Source organism: Macrotis lagotis, chromosome 4 (genome assembly GCF_037893015.1).
Source record: "Macrotis lagotis isolate mMagLag1 chromosome 4, bilby.v1.9.chrom.fasta, whole genome shotgun sequence".
Taxonomy (NCBI): domain Eukaryota; kingdom Metazoa; phylum Chordata; class Mammalia; order Peramelemorphia; family Peramelidae; genus Macrotis; species Macrotis lagotis.
Genome location: NC_133661.1, coordinates 158618316 through 158624530, shown reverse-complemented (window position 1 = coordinate 158624530; position 6215 = coordinate 158618316).

Below are 6215 nucleotides of genomic sequence, written 5' to 3'. Positions count from 1 at the left end.
ATAGCAACATGGGGGTGATGATCAACCTTAATGGACTTGCTCATTTCATCAGTGCAACAGTCAGGGACAATTTTAGGGTATCTGCAATAGAGAATACCATCTGTATCCAAAGAAAGAATTGAGGAGTTTAAACAAAGACCAAAGATTATTACCTTTAACTTTTTAAAAAAGGTATCTTAATATGTAATTTTGCTATCTCTTATATTTTATTTTTTCCTTAAGGATATGATTCTCTCTCAAAACATTCAATTTTGATCAGTGTATAGCATGGAAAAAACATAAAGACAATCAGACTGTCTTCTGTGGGGGGGATGAAGCAAGATTGGGGGGAAAGTGTGAAATTCAAAAAAACAATAAAAAAATTCATTTTAAAAGAAGTATGCTTCAATCCGTATTCTAAAGCTATCATTTCTTTCTCTTGGAATAGTACTCTTCATCTTAAGTCCTTCAGAATTGTCTTGGATCATTGTATTGCTGAGAAAAGCTAAGTTGTTCACAACTGATCATCTTTACAATAGTGCTGTTACTTTGTGCACAGTACATTTCACTTTGCATTAGCTCATGTAGGTCTTTCCAGGTTTTTTATAGCAGAATAGCATTCCATCATAATCACAAATCACAATTTGTTCAGTCATTCCCCAACTGATGGCCATCTCTTCAATTTCCAGTTCCTTGCCACCAGAAAAGAGGTTTAATTTAACATTTAAAGCCTTCCTTTAATCTGGTTTCCACTTACCTTACCTAACTAAATTCACTTTATTAATCTCCAAACACTTTTCTGTTCTGGCTAACCTGATCAACTGGCTGTTCTCAGAACTTAATCCATCTCCACTCTTTATGCCTTGCTAATACCTGAAATACACTTCTTTTCCCACCTCTACCCCTTGTCTCTCCTTTGCATCAAGCCTCAGCTTCATTATAAGGTCTGTGGCAGGGCCAACTTTACTGCAATCCTTTTCATGATGTCTGATTCTATAATCCTACTAATAATGTATAGAAGTATGCGTTTTCTGCTTAGGATTTTTGTAACTGCAAATATCAATTTTCTTTCATGAAACACAGATGGATGAATCGCTACTTTTTGTCAGAGAACATATACATATATACATAGTTTCTATTGGAAAATTGAGGCCTTTTATTCCTTAACATTGAATCCTTATGAAGTCCTTTCCCACTCTTTACTCACCACACCTTTATCTAAGCCAGCCCTCATATGTAGAATTCAAAAGAAAAGTTGTCATTTTATTTTAGGTTTTTGCAAGGCAATGGGGTTAAGTGGCTTGCCAAAGGCCACACAGCTAGGTCATTATTAAGTGTCTGAGACCGGATTTGAACCCAGGTACTTCTGACTCCAGGGCCGGTGCTTTATCCACTGCGCCACATAGCCACCCCAAAGCTGTAATTTCTTAAACCAATAGATCTTTCACTTAGGGGGACAAAAAAACAGGGCTATTCCTCTTGACCATGGTCAACCTACTTAGAGAAAAAATCAAAAGCAAAAAAAAAAAAAACTCCACTCATCTATGTAACTTCAATATTTTACCTGATACCCTTAAAGTGTTGGAATGATCTCTCCCTCTTTCTGAAATTGTAATATGCTCTGCTCAAGCCAAGTGAAGTAGTGTTTTTGTGGTAACTTAAAGATAGGAACCTATGCATCAGAGGAAGGATGCTCAGCCAATCCCTGTTCTAGACATTCTGGAAACTTGGGGGGTGGGGAACCTAATATCTCTTATATACTGATTGGACCCTTTTTTCTAAAAAAAAAAGGAAAAGTTTATAACTATTTTGGGGGTGGAGTTTTGAATTGTGTTCCCCCAATAGGATCTTCCCCATCTGAGATGACAGGTTCTTTATTACCCACATAGCCAATGCAAGGCCATTCTAGCTCCTCCACCCTCCTCAAGACTCCACATATTTCCCCCCTTCCTCTAGCCAATTTGGGGAAGTGGGTTTCTCATTAGTCCCCTTTTCCTTCCTCATTCTTTCCCCTTTTCCTCCATTAGAAAGTCTGAAACTGAAAGTGAATTAGTTAACACATATTTACTAATCTACAGCAATGCAGCAATTGCTGTGCTAAGCCCAGGAGATTCAAAGAAAGTTTCAAAAGAGCCCCCTGCCCTCAAGGATCTCCCAGTCCAATGGGGAAGAAAAAATACAAACTACATTCACGATCAATTTGAACTAGTGCAGACATGGTCCCAAGGAGTATCTCATTTTCTCCCCAGAAGCCCTGAGTCCTCTCTTGACTACAAAGAATAACCTTCAATAAACCTCTTAGAAGTTTAAGTTTCATCTGAGTAGCCTGTTTTCTTCTCCCCTGGGTGTGGTAGTTGGTTGATCACAAATCACAACTTTAGAAAGTAATTGCTGCCAGATGTAGAAAGTAATGTGAATAAGAGAATCTAATCAATATTCCTCTTCAATTATTTTCTACAAACTCCAAGAATAACTTTGACTGATTTGGAAAAAGAAGTAGGTAAACAAAATAAAGCCATTTCTGACTCCAATTTTTAGCTAATAGCTCCTCATATTATCTTGTATTTATTTATCTTTGTACATTTTGTATTTCTTTTCGTGACATGCCCTTCTTCCTGTCCCCCTACCTCTACTCCCCAACTAGAAGGTAAGCTCCTTGGGAACAGAAACCATTTGATTTTTGTCTTGGGATTCTTAGGGCCGAGACCTGCTAAGAGTAGGAATCTAATAAGTGTTTGTGGAATTATATTGAAATGTTAAACCATAACTTTATATATTTGGATTTTTCCCCATCTGTTCATCCCCATGTCTGTTATACTGTTTTAGATAGAAATAAAAATCTTTAGAAAACGCAGATGGATTCAGTGCTTGTTTGGCATAGTAAGAAATGGAGTAAATATTAGGGCTCCTTTCAGGATCTACAGTTGAATTGAGTTAAGTCCATCCCCCAAAAGAAATATTAGATGGTAAAAAATGAAAGAGTAAACAAGACAACTCCTAGGTCCTGGAAAATAAGGTTCATGGTAATTGGTCCAAGACCAATTCCAGTGGAATATCCATCCACTAACTCAATCAAAATCAAGTGATTAAGTCACAAGATAATTATAATAGAGAATCATTAACCAATTGTTCAACCCTCAATTATACAAAAGATCCTATTCCTCATCATGATTTTTGATAACCCATAAATTATAATTAAACCCAGAGTTAGCTTTTTAAAATTTTTATCTTTATTTTTAATTTTTTCCCCTAGTCACATGCAAAGGCAAGTTTCAACATTTGCTTCCAAAACCTTGAGTTTCAAATTCTCTCCCTTCTTCCCCCCGCCAATCCTCCCACCCCCATTGAAAAATCAAGTTATTTGGTATGGATTAAAAATGTGTAGCCATGAAAAATTACAATAGTTATGTTGTAAAAGTAAACCTAAACTGCGCCCCCCAACACACAAACAAAAGAGAAACCTCAAGAGAAATAAAGTGGAAAAAAAAAAAGTGTGTTTCAGTCTTTGGAATGGATAGCATTCTTTATCATAAGACCTTCAGGATTCTCTTGGGTCATAGTATTGCTGAGAGAAGGTAGGTCATTCACAGTTGATTATCCTGCAATATTGTTGTTACTTTTTATAAGATAAATTTCCCATGGTATCTGCTTCTGTAAGTTTTTACTGAGAGCATCCTGTTTGTCATTTCCCATAACAGAACAGCATTTCATCTCAGTCACATACTACAATTTGTTTAGCCATTCCCTAACCACTGGCATCCCCTAAATCTGTAGCTCCCTGCCACCAGAAGAGTTGCTATAAATATCTCTATACATGTAGATTCTTTTCTTCCCATATTTCATCTTTTCTGGATGATAGACATAGCAATAGTTTTATCACCCTTTGGACACAATTCCAAATTGTTCTACAGAATTGTTGAATCATTTCACAACTCCTCCAATAGTGCATCAATATCTCAATTTCCCTACATCCCTTCCAAGGTTTGTCATTTTCTCCTTTGTCCTATTAATCAATATGATACGTGTAAGATAGTACCTCAGAATTGTTCCAACCCACATTTCTACTATCCATAGTGGGGAAAGGCATTTTTTAAAAAAAAATATTTAAATAGATTGTATGGATAAATTCATCTGAAAACTGTTGGTATCTCTTGATCATTCATCAATTGGGGAATGACTTTTTTTTAAAATAAATTTGATTCAGCTCTCTATGTGTGAGAAATGAGGTTTTTATCAGAGAAACTTGTTTCAATATTTTTTCCTACAATTGCTATTGCTAAGTGTTTTCCCCTCCATCCTATTCCCAACCATCTCCATTTAAGTTTATATACATATATATATGCTATATATACTATATATACTTATATATATATATGGATGAGACACCTGCATATCCTATGTGGTATAGTTGACAATATTCTCTTGGAAGTATGAATTATGTTGCTTTCCTATAACCTCACAAAAATCCTAGAAATTCTAGGAACTGCTCTGAACCCTGGGAAGGAGGAGTTAACTTGTCTACAATTATAGACAATATGAAGAATACACAGATGGGAGTATTTTCTATGTATTTCATTTAACAATAATAATATTTATATTGTCCTTCAAATCCTAACCAAGATACTAGCAGTATGACATTAGTTACTTAAAATTTCTCAGTCTTGGTTTCTTCATCTGTCAAATAGGCATAATAATCTAACTCACAAAGTTATTGTAAGGATAAAATGGAATAAGTATATAAATATGCTTTATTAAACCTTGAAGTGCTATATAAATTACTTTCTTCACCAATGTAGTTTACATATGATCTTTGAAAATATCATCTTTTTGACCAAAGAATCCATCACCATGCATCCACCATGATAATGTTTCTCTTTGAACTCAGCTTGATTGGTCCTCAGAGAAAAGACATGTAATTTATTACCAGGACCAAGCTTGGAGCCTTTGTAGCATGGGATCTAATAAAGCTAGCTATTCTCTCAACGAGGCTTTGAGAACCTATTTACTTCCATGCAGTAAGAAGACATTACAGTAGGATTTTAGTGGATGAATTTCTCCGTTTTAAACTCAAAATATCCAAAACTGATTTTTCCTTATTTTTGATTTCATTGTTTCTGTTTGTGGTACCACTACCGACAAATTTTCTTATTTGAAATCATTGTTATATCACTTCTGCAGAAGCAGCTGGTAGTCCAGTAGACAAAATACTGGGCCTGAAGTTAGGAAGACCTGACTTTCAAAAATCAATCTTAAGTAATAGTGACCCTGGACATGACCTCCATTTGCCTCAGTTTCCTAAATTATAAAATAGGAATAACAAAAACACCTGTTTTTAAGGGTTATGAACATCAAATGAGATACTATTTGTAAATAGTGCTTAGCTTCCTGTCTGTCACATTAAGGAAGCTTTGCTTATTCATGCTTCCCCCCCCACCCACCCAAACCCACTTCTCCCATCAACTTCATTGCCAAGTCTAGTTAATTCTACTTTGGTCAAACTTCTCCCATCCTCTTCTCTCTACTTCAATTTCTATCACCCTGAACAGTGTTCATTAATCATCTTCCTAGATTGTTTCAATCATTCTTTTAAAACTATATCTTCTTGCCTCTTTTCCTTCCCCATTGCAATCCATCTTTCATGTCCTGGCCAGAATAATCTTTCTTTTTTTTAAATTTTTTTTAGGCATTTGCAAGACAAATGGGGTTAAGTGACTTGCCCAAGGTCACACAGCTAGGTAATTATTAAGTGTCTGAGGCCGGATTTGAACTCAGGTACTCCTGACTCCAGGGACAGTGCTCTATCCACTGCACCACCTAGCGGCCCCCAGAATAATCTTTCTAATGAAAACATTTGGTCAGATCATGTTTCCCTAAAAATCTTCTTGACTCCCTGTTGTCTACAAAGTAAAGTTCAGTTTCTTCTTGGTACCTGAGCCTTCTTGCCTGCCTTTTTAGCTTTAGGTTACTTCCCTCCACTAATACTATACATCAATTAGATAGAGAAATTCTGTTCTTCCATTAAACATTTTTTACTTTTTCTTCATTTTACTTTTTATTATTTTTAATATTTTTAAATTGTTTACTATGTGCAAGGTCAATGCTAGGAGATAGGGAGACAAAGACAAAATTAAATCTGCTCCTGTTCCCAGAATCACAGAATTGAGAAGTTAGAAGGGACCAGTGATTGTCTGGTCAAATCCATGTTTAAAAGCAATCCCTACTGTAACATATATGGG